The sequence below is a fragment of the Panthera onca genome, chromosome B1 (assembly GCF_046562875.1).
Source record: "Panthera onca isolate mPanOnc1 chromosome B1, mPanOnc1 haplotype 2, whole genome shotgun sequence".
In the NCBI taxonomy this organism is placed as follows: Eukaryota; Metazoa; Chordata; class Mammalia; order Carnivora; family Felidae; genus Panthera; species Panthera onca.
This window is the reverse complement of record NC_138342.1, coordinates 60054489-60069945: the sequence shown is the minus strand read 5'-3', so window position 1 is coordinate 60069945 and position 15457 is coordinate 60054489. Positions and strand designations below refer to the sequence as shown.

At 40.8% G+C, this 15457-nt stretch overlaps 1 pseudogene; it reads left to right on the top strand.

Moving 5' to 3' along the window:
• Window positions 1–14836, top strand: part of LOC145715423 (uncharacterized) — a 31054-nt pseudogene extending 16218 nt beyond the window's left edge.
• The last annotated feature ends 621 nt before the right edge of the window (window positions 14837–15457 follow it).

Genomic DNA, 15457 nt, shown 5'->3' with positions numbered 1-15457 from the left:
GACTTTGAGAATCTCCTTGTGAGCTAAACTCCCCTCCACCATGGTGCCCAAACCTGGCACTTTGATTCATTTCTCATGTGTGGTAGTATGTAGCTGTTAAAGGTACATATTCTGGAATCAGACTTCCAGCTTCAATATCTGACTTTGCCACTTACTGTTAACCATGACAGCTTGCTTGAATTACTTAAGCTCTCTACCACTGTATCTTTCTCATCTATAGATGGGGAATAATACCTACTCGTAGGACTGTGATGGTGATTCAGTAAGGTGATAATACATCTAAAACACTTCAGAAATGGGGCGCCTGGGTGGTTCAGTCGGTTAAACTTCCTATTCTTGATCTCAGCTCAGATCTTGATCTCAGGGTCATGAGTTCAAGGTCCACGCTGGGCTCCAAACTGGGTTTGAAGTCTGCTAAAAAAGTAAAAAAAAGTAAAACAGGTGGCTCAGTCGGTTGAGCATCCGACTTCGGCTCAGGTCATGATCTCGCAGTCCGTGAGTTTAAGCCCTGCGTTGGGCTCTGTGCTGATGGCTCAGAGTCTGGAGCCTCTTCAGATTCTGTGTCTTTCTCTCTCTCTCTGCCCCTCCCCCGCTCATAGTCTGTCTCTCTCTGTCTCTCAAAAATAAATAAACATTAAAAAAAAAAGTAAAATTAAGTTACATAAAACATTCAAAAAATGCCTGGATGATAGTTTATTCACCACCGATGTGGCTGTTTTTATTACTCTAAGCTATAGGCAAAGAAGAAAGTTGCCATATCTGATATAAACTGGCTTTGTTATGATTCAATGGAATCCAGTTCTGTGATTACCTATATATTATTGCTTATTTGCATCAATGCACTAAAGATATACTCAATACCATTTCATATTGTGATGTTTTTAAACACTGTGACAGTTTTAAGTACTGTCGAGTTTCCATCAGTATGTTGCTCTGGCTAATCTAACATGGCAAGATGCATGAGTAGAGAATATGTTTCGTGTGAGATAACACTCTTCAGTTGAATGTTTTCAAACATTTTTTTCCCTTTTACTTGATACTGTCTTCAATTAAACTCAGAATATAAATTCAAATTTCAGGTCTGAGTCATCTTGTTGAAATTTCTAAGCCTTTCTAGATCTCATTTTCCTCAGCTGACTACAATAATAGTTTTCATCTCAGTGTAAGGATTAAATAAGCTAATGCAAGTAAAGCTTAGAACATAGCCTGGCTTCCAGAAAGGGCTGGAAACCTATTCATTATTATCATTCTATTAAGTTGGGCTTTGAGTACTCTAGCCTGCTGCTTAAGGGTAGCTGCCCAAAAGAAGGATCACTGTTGTCTCTTGGCTGATAGCTTCCCTCAGCCCATCTTTACAACATTCTGCATGGTACATGAAAGAGTGGAAGCCATTTTTGTCCATGAGTAAAGAAGGGAAGAGGGGCACCTGGGTGGCTCAGTCAGTTAATGGGCCAACTCTTGATGTTACCCCAGGTCATGATCTCACGGTTCGTGGGTTTGAGTCTTGTGTCAGGCTCTGCATTGGCAGTATGGGGCCTGCTTGGGATTCTCTGTCTCTGTCTCTGTCTCCCTCTCTCTGCCCCTCCCTGCTTGTGCTCTCTCTCAAAAATAAATAAATAAACATTAAAAAAAATAAAAGAAAGGGAAGAATTGTTTCACTAGGTGAACACTGGTAACCAGTAGAGTATAGCGTTTGAAGGTATGTATCTCTCATTATAGGTCACACAAAAATGGGCTAGATGTGGGGGTGAATGGGGCTGGAATCAACACCAGTCAGCTGTTTTACAAGTCACAGTCTGTGTCTGGCCCACAGCATGATCCATATGTCTTTGGAAGCCTGGTTATGTTAAATCATGTAACTGGCCAATTTCTCCAAACAGAAGAGGGAAAAGTCTGTTCCCTAATCTTTCTCAATGCGTATTACCATTTATTTTATTATTATTATTTTTAAATGGTTATTTATTTTTTGAGAAAGAGAGAGAGAGAGTGAGCACAAGCAGGGGAGGGGCAGAGAGAGAGGGAGACACAGAATCCGAAGCAGGATCCAGGCTCTGAGCTGTCAGCACGGAGCCTGACGCGGGGCTCCAACTCACGATCCATGAGATCATGACCTGAGCAGGTCAGACCCTTAACCGACTGAGCCACCCAGGTGCCCCGAGGGGGAGACACAGAATCCTAAGCAGGCTCCAGGCTGTCAGCACAAAACCAGACACTGGGTTCAAACTCACGAACTGTGAGATCATGACCTGAGCCGAAATCAGACGCTTCATCTGACTAAGCCACCCAGGCATTCCAATGCATATTACCATTTAAATCCCTTGTCTCTCTGAATTGCTTCCCAGCCTTTTGGCTAAGATCAAGTGTAAATCCCTTGTCTCTCTGAGTATCAGGTCAATGGAAAGCCCAGTAATCCTGGACATCAGGAAGAGACAATTGACAAAGTTTTTCTGTGGAAGTCTAAATAATTCAGATGGTCACCAATATCAATCGTTTCACTGAACAAAAATGAGCAACAAACATGTTATTAAAGACCATAATGTGTAAGTCTATGCTAATAAGCACATGCATATATGAGCTCAAAAATATGTCTGATTGTCATTTTTCTCACCAGTGTGTGGTACTGTACTAGTTAATATACCTGTCAATTCGGTACTCCTAAGTAATGTATCTACCTATTCTTCACCAAGCAAATATCTACCTGTGTGAAGAGGTGTGCTGATGTCTTATGTCATATGCTACCTTCAGGCTTTGACGCAGCTTTCAAGCCATTGTCTTTTTGAAGCTGGGAATCCCTTCCTACGAGTTCCCAGAGCCCACTGCTCATCCATCTGCTGTAGCAGTGTTTCTCAAACACAATGTGAACATGCCTCCCCCGGGGATCTTGTTAAAGGGCAGATTCGGATTCATTAGGTCTAGAGTGGGTCTGAGATTCTGTGTTCCTAACAAGCTCTCAGATGTTACAGTTAAATGCTAAGCAATGAGCTCTACAGTTGGTTTATACGCAGTTGTGTGCAAGCCTTTCTCTCCTGCTAGTGTCTGGCCCATAGCAGAGAACAGTGAGCATTTGTCACTGTTAAGCTCAGCTTTTAGGCTTTGCGACTCCATTTTATTATTTGTAGTTAGTCATCGCTAGATTATTAAAATTAAATTCTGGTAGAAAGATGTATTAAGCTTGTTAATACTGTGTATGTATGTAGCACTTTTCTTCCTAAAGTTTAAAATAATTGTATCCAGGGGCGCCTGGGTGGTTCAGTCAGTTAAGCGTTGGACTCCGGCTCAGGTCACGATCTCGCGGTCCGTGAGTTCGAGCCCCGCATCGGGCTGTGTGCTGACTGCTCAGAGCCTGGAGCCTGTTTCAGATTCTGTGCCTCCCTCTCTCTCTGACCCTCCCCCGTTCATGCTCTGTCTCTCTCTGTCTCAAAAACAAATAAACGTTAAAAAAAAATTTTTTTTAAATAAATAAAAAAAATAATTGTATCCATTATATGCTATTATATTTTTAGTATTCTGAAAGGGGAGGGCTTCTGGATGGTATCTTATTTATATCTGCCTCTCTGGCACCTACCACCATAGCCAGGCCTCAGTAGTTCTTCAGCGAAAGACCAAGCTTCTGGCTGTATTCTTTCTATACAAAGATCTGATCCTACCTCCCTTCCATCTTTAATCAGTAACCAGGTAGAGAAAAGTTCTCTTTTGTCAATATTATCATTTTTAATCAGAACATGATTATGAGTGGTTTCGGTCTTGCTAATATCTTGCTACTGTCTTTTTTAGTTTCCAGATCTCAAGAAATCCTGCTTTTTTCACAATCACTGAAGTACATTATAAAGAAGTAATTCTATCATTTGTGTTCGATTTCTAAATAAATTAGGGACTCGGGGACAGTTTAAAAGGCAAGCCACCGATCTTGATGCCTGTGCAGGAAGATTAAGTGTGTGTTCATTCTTATTTTCGGTTTCATCTATTTTCAGGCAGTGAGTATAATTGAAACGTGAGCATTTCTGACTCACCTTCTGTCCTCAGTTCATTATCACCATTTACGTGTCATTTGATATCATACAGTGAGGTAATATGCTACTTGGGTGACCCTATTTATTACGCTGTTCAAAGGGTAAAAACTGAGTCCTTGGTAAGAATACTTCATCAGTAGCCATTTATAGAGAAAAGAGGTAATAAGTGCTAACATTCAGTGAATTCTTACTGTGTCAGGTCCCGGAATATATATTTTATATTTTTTTCCTTTCCATTTAATCCCCCAAACAACCACAAAAGTAGGCCATTTACCATCGTACAACTTTCCCCTTTTTCTAGCTGTGGAAACTGAGGTTTCACAAAGTGGTCTATCTTGTCCACGGGCATGCAGCTAATAACAACAATGCAAACCTGTTCAGCCAGTCCATTGGCTTAGGGTTTCAATGAGTTCACTAATATTTATTGAGTGTCTGCTGTGTGCGGGGAATTTAACCACAACCATCTTGGGTGGTAACCATCGTTTCTCCAGTTTTCCAGTGAGGAAGTCTACTGGGCTAAGCTAGGTCATTTAGCTGGAAAGGGATCAGATTTGAGATCATAATTCAGATGTGGCTGACAATAAAACTATTATTTTGGAGGAAACCATCCCTTTAAAAAGCTAGTGCATACTCTTCCCTTGCTATCTGAAGGAAAATAGTGAGACAAATTGGAGAAAATAGAAGCCGGGAAAGTCAATGAACTACAAAAGGGATTAGAACTGAAGTGGTTTCTTTGGACAACTTTGGTTCAAGTTGGTGAGATTGCTTTCTTAACCCACACCTCCTTCCTAGTTGATCTGTTTTCCTCCCGCTTTCCCTCTCCCACCCCTACCTCTTTCTTCTCTCTATTAGAGGCTAGGTCTACAGTTTTGATGAAATCAAAATTCATTTTGATGGCCTCAGTCCCATTTTTTTGTTACCTCCTCGAGCTTTGAAACCAGTCCTCAGAGGACTTGGGTGTGCCCCAATGCCACAGGCAATCTCTGCTTTTAAATAGGAAGCTTTACCCAGGGACTGCAGTTCTACCCTGAAGAGCTTTTGTTGTGTTTGGAAAGGTAATCTAACTGATCAGCTGGGCCCTCCCAGAACATGTTCAAACAGTGCCTTTCCCTGAAATGTCTCCCTACATCTCTGGGCTTTTCCCCCTCCCCCCTCTCCCGTAGCTGTTTCTTCCAGGGGAGGCGTGTTGATCATCTTCATGATTTCCAGAGAGCTCAGTTGGATGACATTCCAAAAGGAGTTCTAGTGGGACATCATTCCTAAGAAGAGATGATTTATTGTTTCCAACTGAGAAGACACACTTTCGATAAAGATAGTTTTGATTCACTTTTTCATTACCTGGTTAAAATATGTCCTGCTTTTACTTTAAATCCAAGTTTGTTTGTTTTTCAAGTGCATTTATTTATTTTGAGAGAGAGAGAGAGAGAGAGAGCTCGTGCTTGCATGTGAGTGGGGGAAGGGGACAGAGAGAAGGAGAGAGGGAATCCCAAGCAGGCTCAATGCCCAATGGCAGCACAAAGCCCAATGCGGGGTTTGATCTCACAAACAGTAAGATCATGACGTGAGCCTAAATCAAGAGTTGGACACTTAACTGACTGAGCCACCCAGGTGCCCCTCCTGCTTTTACTTTAAAGGAAAACATAAAATGAGTTTGAAGTTATCAAAATCAAACAGGGACTTACATATGCTATGTGAGGTTTTTTTCCAAGAAAGTAAAAACATATCTCAAAACTTATAATTATGCCTCTTCTTTTAAATAGATTTAAAAAAATTATTAATGTTTATTTATTTTTGAGAAACAGATAGAGCATGAGTGGGAGAGGGACAGAGAGAGAGGAAAACACAGAATCTGAAACAGCTCTGCTGAGCTTTCAGCAGAGAGCCTGATGGAGGGCTCGAACCCACGAACCGTGAGATCACGACCTGGGCCGAAGTCGGATGCTTAACCAACTGAGCCACCCAGGCACCTCATTAAATAGTTTTGTTTGTTTTTTTTTAAAGATTTTATTTAAATTCCAGTTAGTTAACAGACAGTATAACATCAATTCAGGGGTACATCAATTTTCATCAAATGAAATAAATAAACATTTCAGGGTATAGTGATTCAACATTTCTGTACAACACCCAGTGCTCATCATGACAAGTGCTCTCCTTAATGCACTTAAGGGGGAAGATGCCCATCCCTCCAATGGCCTTTCCTCTGGTAACCATCAGCTTGTTCTCTATAGTTAAGAATCTGTTTCTTGGTTGGTCTCTCTCACTCTCTCTTTCTTCCCTTTGCTTGTTTGTTTTCTTTCTTAAATTCTACGTATGAATGAAATTATATGGTTTTGATGGTACTTATTAATTTTGCTTTTTCTCCTCCCAAATAAAAGCAATGTACTGGTTGACCATAATAACTGTCTGACCAGTGTTAAAAATTTGCCACTCTGGCAGCCTAATAATGGATATACATTATTTGTATATAAAACATAAGTCAACTTATCTTTGACTTAGATAAGTTGTTGATTTTGATCCGTTTTCCATTTATTTTATGAGCTGATGATAAAAAAATGTAAAACGGTATTAGTGATTTTTAATTTTTCTTAAGTTGTAGAAGCCCAGTTCAACAAACGAATGGAAGCAGAGATTCCTAATCAAAATGAGAATAGAGCACATAGAACTTCACTGAATCGCCCCTAACTCAACCCCCGATGTAATTCTGAGGCCTCTCCCACTTTTATGTTCGGAAGCCACTACAACAAAACCTTTAAATAATAGCACAAATAAGGCCTGTTATGCTAACCACAGGGGCAATAAACTCCTATCTGAATTCTCCACTGACAGGGAACTCTGCCACACCGTGACGTGAAATATGTGTCAACGGATGCATTAGCGTCCAAAGAAGGCTTATCAAAACTAGTTCAAGGATGTTGATTTATAACACACAGAAGTGGAGGTTGAGAGTTAAATGCATGGAACTCAGGACTGCCTTTATAAAATGGAACACTAAGCTCTGTTTGCTTTTAAGTTCACTGTGTATCAGGACTTCCAGCATATAGTAGGTAATCAATACGTGTTCTTTAAAATGAGTTGAATAAAATTACTTCTATACACTTTTTTTTTTTTTTTTTTTTTTACAGAGCGGATGCATAACTTATTCTTCACAAATTATATTTCTAGATCACGGAATATATATCTGTTGGCACTTTATTTGAGGTAAGACTAGAAAACAAGGAAATAGAGGCTAATTTTCTCCAGTCTTTGGTAGTGTTTAGGACAAATGATCATACCAGCGACATCTTGCATTGTGCTTCAGCCTATATGGTCCCACTGTGCTTCTGGGGAAGCCAGAAGCCTTCAAAATAGCAAAGAGGAATGGAAGGGCACGGTACTTCATGTTTTGGTAGTAATGTATATTATTTAGAACAGAATCTTATTGTTATCTTTGACTGGGGTCAAACAGATCTTGGTGGTATGTAAATAAAACCCTTTAGAAGAAAGTACCATCCAGAATAGGAGTTTGGGGAGCCACAGAGTATATGTAAATGATCTGCTGTCCATGTTCGCACAAGTCTGTTCATATGCAGTTGTACCTTAGTGTTAGAAACCCGATAATCCAGAAAGATGCTAAGATTGTCAGAGGTATCATCCATTCAAATGGATTGTTAACTATGACAAGAGAGCTGAAGCATTAATTTTAGTGTAAAATAAAGGTTTATTCTGAAGGAAAGTTTTATTAGGAGGAAAAGTCAATATATAAATAAGCACAAACAGAAAACATGACATTTTTTGTTCTATTTTTTTATAGGAATGTGAGCAAAACAATGCTGTTTTGAATGTCCAAAAATTTTGACTGGATTTTGGTATTATGCGTTTGAATGTCTAGATTTTTGTCGTCTTCCTTTTAAGATTTTATTTTCTTTTTAGTATGCAGCTATATTACTTTAAATTGGTTTTGTGCTTTTGCAACTTGTTCTTAAGATATATTGGGGTTTGTTTAGAGAAACCTCTACTCTAGAGAGAAGACATGTCTTAGTGAAGTCTCTGTTGAGCGTTCAGTGTGGTAGCTCCACAATGGATGGTATGAACTTGACCGTCTCCCATTCCGGTTGGAGCCCTGGGAATTGTTCCATTCACAGATCCAGAAGTTGTTCTTTACTGGGTCTTGTGGAATTTCATCCTAATTATGCACAGATTAGTATTCAGTCAAAGGCTTAGGGAGACCTTATGCAGATTTCTGGACTTGAAATCTCCCTGGTACTCTAACCAGGAAACTTTGGCTGTCCCAGCCACCTTGTACTCAAATCTCTGACTCCTCAGTTTAATGAGAACTCCATAATCTGCTTTTCCCTCCCTGTGCTGGGATCCAGGAAGTTCTTCCAGGCAGAATTTCAGAATGATAGCAAGGCTCATCTCATTTTTTCTCCTTTTCTAAAGGATCATAGTCCTGCACTATCTGTTGTCCATAGTCTGGAAAGAGTTGCTTCATTTTTTTTTTTCTAGTTTTCTACTTGTTAACAGCAAGAAAGCAAGTTTAGTACTAGTTACTAAAACATGTCAGGAAGCAAATTTTCAGGAAAAAAAAATCTATGTAGATTCTGCTATTCTAGAATATAAAAGTTATCATATCCAGGCAATAATGTTTTATGCTTGTTTTTCCATGATCCTATTGTTTACACAGAATTTATCAAGAAGATCTAATAGTCATTAAGTCTTATAAAATAACAATTGTAAACTATCTGAGAGATCCTGTTAGTTGTGAAAAGACTTAATTACAGTCTATTTTACTTGTTTCCCATCTTGTCACTATTCCTGTATCCAGATGTATCTTTTACAATAACAACCACAAAAATGATAACATGTTGCCCAACTTGAACGCCCACTATTTTCCCCAGATTTGTTTTTTGATGATTTGGGTTGCTTTCAAGAATGTAATCCATAAAAAAGTATGAAGATTTGCTATCATTGAGGATTTTCGAAGGAATGTGAGGCTGTCTGTAAGGACACTTTTCAGTGGGAAGTTCAAGTACTATCAGGCTATGAATAGAGCTCCCCAGCAGGCCAACACAGACTGTAGTGGTTAAGTTCTAATATACTTCCGGGAAGAAAATTAGTCTCTAAAGTGCCTGGGCTGCTATTCTTTTTTTTTTTCTTTTTTTTTTTTTTAATTTTTTTTTTTTTTTTTTAACGTTTATTTATTTTTGAGACAGAGAGAGACACAGCATGAACGGGGCGGGGTGGGGGGCGGGCAGAGAGAGAGGGAGACACAGAATTGGAAGCAAGCTCCAGGCTCTGAGCCATCAGCCCAGAGCCCGACGCGGGGCTCGAACTCGCGGACCGCGAGATCGTGACCTGAGCTGAAGTCGGCCACTTAACCGACTGAGCCACCCAGGCGCCCCAGCCTGGGCTGCTATTCTTGTTATGCATTCATTCTTTGCTTCTGATAGCATGGGCCCACCATCCCTGGTAATAAATCTTTGAAACTAAATGTGCTATGAAATTTAGTTCTTCTGATTTTAGAAAGGTAGTACCTTACATATTCCTTGTTTTTCCATAATATCTCCAGCTGGACTGGACAATACAAGAAATCACACTCTGATGCTTCTGTAATGAAATGAATAAATAGTCTCACCAGCTGGGATAAATAAATAAAAACAAAACAAAACAAAAGTTGGCCTTTGGAGATTTTTAATTTGGCAGTCAGTCACAGATAAGGACCAAGGATATGGATTTTCAAGGCTTGTCAGATGCCCCTAGGAAATGCAGAATGCTCAGATATTGATGTCATCATAATATACACATACACATTATTCATAATATACACATACACATTATTCATTACACATTAGATTAAAATGTCTTTCAGAGAAAGTGATCATTTATATTGTATTTAAAAACAATAGATGAAGTTTGGTAGGAAACTTTTGTTTTCTTAATTTATGAGTTAAAGCTACAGCTTACTAATGAAACACTTAATAGCTAACAGTGAAGGAAATACAGGGGCAATTAACCCATTACCACAAATAATTGGACTGTTCAGGTATTATGACATCATGTGTTTTTATAACTGTTGTTTACAAAGCATTTTCAGATATTATTTGATTCTTATCAGAATCCTGTGGGGCAAATAAGGTGGATATTGGTATTTGTCTCCATTTACAAATGAGAGGACTGCAGCTTAGAGGATCCACACGCTTTGTCAGAGACCATTCAGACCCCCCACTTAGGGTATCTGATGGCAAACTGAGTGCTCATTTCACTATACTTCACTTTCAGTCCAAGCTTTAATTGTAACATATTCCACATGGTCAAGAAGTCATTCATTCCCTCTGCATGGGTTAAAAAGGCCTCATTTATACATCTACTCACATATTAAAAATAAAATGTATTGGGTGTATACCATGGGCTCTTAAGTGCTCTTCTATATACTGTAGGGAAGAGTCACAGTCCCGGCTCAGCTAAAATAAAGAATTCTCACGTAGGTAGCTTTCAGAAATTGCCTTTTGAAAGGATATAGAGGAACTTGATCCCCAACTAACTGGGAAGACTGACTACATTTTCTAGAATTTTTATAGGGCTCTTTTCTGAGTGGTAATAACTAATCTCAATTTGTGCCAAAATAACCATTTCGGTATTTAAAGAGAGCTCATGAACATCTATTCTAAGGGCCTCATCTCCAGCTGAGACCTAAGCTATGTGTTATAGGACCTGCCCAAGGCCCTACAGCTAAGGAGAGGCCAAAGAGCCTGTTTACCAGGCCCAAGTTCCCTGTCTCAGGGTTCTGTGTTCTTTCCAGCATTCTTTTCTGTGAAGTTCACAGTATTTTACAGATTGTGTTGTATAGCACACCCCAGCAGACTCTAATCCAAGGGTGGGTGATGGTCCAGTGAGGCCCAAGAACAGATCCAGAGACAGCAATAATAATGCCACATAGGTTTCTTGAGGGAACTCACCTACAGGGAGTCCAGGAGCATCTGGACAAAGCATCTGCTGCTGGAATCTATGCGCAACAAACCTTTTTTGTTTTTAGTTTAGTTATTTTTTAAGAGGGAAAGAGTGGAGGGGAGGGACAGAGAGAGAGGGAGAGAGAATCCCAAGCATGAACTCATGAACCGTGAAATCATGACCTGAGCTGAAATCAAGAGTCAGACGCCTAACTGACTGAGCCACCCAGGTCCCCTGTAACAAGATTTTAGAGTGAAGCAACTTAGCCTCGCAACTCCCTGCAGCCCTTCTCCTTGCATGGCCGGTGTTCCAAGGGGATTCAAGGCCTGCCATCCGGAAATTATTACTTACAAAGAAGATGCTCTGGGTTGGCAACCCCCAGAGCCCCTGACCTCGAACAATTTGTTCTTCTGCACATTCCGCTTGATGGGAATATAGAGGGAGGATGGGCTCTCTATATTCCCAAGATAGTGATTAACGGGGGTATTTAGGGTGTGCTTGTCCAAAGTAGCTATCAGGCACGTGCCACACAAGCATTATCTTCTCTCAGCGGAGGGGCCTGTACCTTTATAAATGAGGGAAACTGACATGCAGAAGGGAGAAATACAGAATCATACAGCAGGCTTGATCAGCAAGGGACACAAGTGGCCCTTGCAGTGAGCACATGACAGGACAGGATGAAGAGGGTGCCAATCAAATACCTGAGCGCTGGGCCCATGGTGGTCCAGCTCAGTCAGCTGCTTGGTCTCTGTGAAGTCCTCTGGGGACTGGAGTGACAGAGACAGCTGATTGAGGTTGAATTAGGTATTTTGTTTTCCTTGTCCCCAATTCATCTCTAATCAAATCTTGGCCAATTAAGATTCTCCCTGCTCACTCCTAGTTGAAGGCAACCTAGTGAGCCACATTTTTAGTCCTTGTCCTTAGTCCTGAGATTATTGGCTCTAAAAGCGTCCATGGAATGAGTCATGTCCTAGAAATAATCCTCAGGGGAACTCAGCGAGGTTGCCCAGGCAGTTGCAGGTGACCCGTGATTAAGAAAAGTGCCTGAAAATTAATGGGCCACTGACTTCAGGTCATTCTTGGGATCCTAGAATCATTCAATCGATTAAATAGTTACTAGCCAAGGGCTGGCAGTAGTAAGACCTCTATGTTTACCGGATGGTATGGTAGAGGATTAGGAACCAGTGTCCTAGAATAAAGGCCCTTGCTCATGTCTCCTCCTCCTTTGTGGGTAAGGATCACAGAGGTACCTTAAGCGTCATAGAGTGATTTGTTCTATTGCACCCTTGTTAATATTTCTGAGATGAAATAAGTATGTGTTACCTCTAATTGGGATGTGTATGGATGTACCTCTATGTTCATGTTTATATATGAAAGCTAAACTCCTATAATATAAAACGCTTTCCAAGAAATACCATATTTGTATATGCAACATGATGACTCTTAGGTTCATTCTGAGCATATATGTCCAGTTATTTTCTTAACAGCAAAGCATACTTCCACCCAATCTTCAGCCTACAGAATGAGAATCTTAAGACTTTAGGTATTCTCCTTACCCGGAAAGAATATACACCAAATGAGTGGGGAAAGAGAGGCAAGGTGTGGGAAGAACTCACTGATTTCTACAGAACCTCAAAAGGCCTTTGTTTAGGGGGCATGTGGGTGGCTCAGTCGGTTAGGCAGCCTACTTCAGCTCAGGTCATGATCTCACAGTCTGTGAGTTCGAGCCCTGCGTCAGGCTCTGTGCTAACACCTCAGAGCCTGGAGACTGTTTTGGATTCTGTCTCCCTCTCTCTCTGCCCCTCCCCTGCTCATGCTCTGTCTGTCTCTGTCTCAAAAATAAATAAAAACATTAGAAAACAGTTTGTAAAAAGGTCTTTGTTTAGGCAGAAGCAGGATTCAAGTCGGCACTCCCGATCTTTGAATTAATTGTTTGTCCATCCCTGAAAGGTGCTTTGCACGTTTTCGGTACTACAAGGAAAGATTTCTTCATGCCTCCGGAGCCCGGCACCATGCTTATCCTGCCAATCTTTCTGCACTTATTTCCTCCTCCACTTCATCACCTTCTTGGTACTTGAAACTGCTAAACTCGTTTATTTTTTCCAACCGCCATTCCAGTCTCAGAAATTTCCTCCAACCACCCTCTTCCCATGCATGGAGAAACCTGTGTCTTGTGTTCCACCAAATATTCTTGTAATTTAGCAGGAGGGCTAGGGATAGGATGCAGGGAGTTGTTATTTGCATACAAATAGAACTGGGGTTTAGCCTTTGAGACTACTAAACAAGCTTTGAGTATCTTGAAGGGTTTAAAAAAAAAGAAAAAGAAAAAGAAAAAGAAAAAGAAAAAGAAAAAGAAAAAGAAAAAGAAAAAGAAAAATCAAGGCACATAGGACCTGTTAATCCAGAGTTTCTTAATCCTGGCCCACAGACTCTTCCTCTTCGGTGGTTAATGAATGGGCTTCCAGGAATCTGTGGGGCCCCTGTAATTGGAAACCACAAACCAAGTATAAATGAGTGGGGAACAGTTTCATTTATGTTCAAAGGATTTTGTGATCCCAGAGGATCCTATAGTTAGACCCACAGCAAAAAAAAAAAAAAAAAAAAAAAAAAAAAAAGAAAAGAAAGAAAAGGAAAAAAAATCAGCAAACTAGGATGGCTAGAGGTTTGGGGTTTCAATCACTGTCTCCTCCTATCTAGATTTCTGCTTTTCTCATAGAATGAATGCCACTTAACATTGAAAGAGACCATAACGGTCACTTAGTCCAACTTCTGCACACTACCCATATTTCACTGCTGTTCCCTATTCTCTACCACCACAGATTCAGACACAGTTTTAGCTTAAATGATTTCCTAGACTGAGATCCAGAAATTCAGCGGCAGCAAAGTCTATTGTCAGGGATTCCTTACTTGCGTTCAGCAAAGTCAACCCTTAAGGATTGGAACAATAGAGATACTGCATTTTCTCTCTAATAACTGAGTATGGGTATCCTCTGCTTTCCAAAAGTTTGATTTATACCACTTTGCTATTAGAAAGACCTACCTGTTTACACTGAGAGAAAGCTGGAAAGGATTTTCCCTGTTAGAGATAAAGGCAAAAAGGAAAAGTAGCAGTCATCATTTGTTTTGTAATGAGCCACACTGCAGAGGCAGAACACATCCTGGGCAGTGAGAGCGGCCCCACTAAGCTCCTTCCCCCAACTACACTCAGCATCTCAGCATCCAGCCACCATAGTTTTGAACTGTGTCTGTGAACATCTGGGCTTCTCTTGATTTATTTTGTGCATCTGTTAGATGTGTCCTAAGGTATTAGAGAAGCTTAAGAGAGGTGATTTTTTGGGTCTGGGAAACACACATTTTTCCATTTGGTGCACCATTTCCTGGAGGCATGGGATGGAGTGGCCAGCAGCCTGCAGAGCAACAGGCCTAAGTTTTATTGTGACCCTGCATCACATACTTCACCCACGTCTCTCCATCTGTGAGAAAGGCACACCGTGCAAAGTGGTAGAAAACACAAAGAGAATGTGAACGACTACCAGAAACAGACAGAAGAGTAGGCTCAGAGTCTGACCTGACAAAACAACCACAGCATTTCAAAAAGGAAAGATCCTTTCTACTCCCTTCTCTCTTCTTCCTCCTGCAGGGGCAATGAGCCCACCACCCCCAGTGTCCCTGTCCTCCTCACCCTGGTATGATACCAGCACCTCCCATGGGGAGTCCTTCCGTGATGCCAGCAATGGGCCCTCCTTCTCCTGTGATGATGCCAGGGGGCCCTGCTTCTGGAATGAGGGGCACCTATGGGAGGCCATGTGCCAATGACTCCTGGTATCCCAGTGATGAGTCCTCCCGCCGGTCCCGTGATGGTGCCCACTCTGCAGGGAATGACTCAACAAGACACATAAGGAGAGACAGGAACATCTTTAATCCATTTTACTTCACCAGGAGATCATGATGCTGTGACTCTGTTTTCTAACACCCTGACAGGGAAGTCTTGCTCCCCCTTCCTATCAAAGAGAGAATAGTTTTGGCAAGGAAGTAGTGGGACAGAAAAAAAAAAAAAAAAAGCAACTTGTATTTGTATTGTGAAATATGAAAACCGCACATTCAACTGTCTTAGTCACAAAATTTTTTTTTTCCCATATAAATGAATGTTACTTGCTTCTTCAGTTTACGCCATTTGGGGTTAGGAAAGTTTTTATGGTAATGCTCTATTTCTGGATAGCAGGAGAAACCCATGATTCTATTCTTTTTACTGATAAGATTTAGGCACTTAACTGGAGTTACTATTTTCCCCAAATTCTGTGTCCTGCGGGCTGTCTTTCGTGTTCTTCCAACAGTTTCTTACTTCTCTCCACTGTCACGACCACCGCCCTAGTTCAAGTTACCTTTTTATCTCTGGCCTTCGCCCCAGTGAAAGTGTTGGCTCATGTTGATCTCTCTGCTCCTTCCCTGTTCTTCTCTGTTCCATTCTCCACATAGCAATATGGTATGTTAATCAAAACGTGAGACTTTCCACTTTTAAG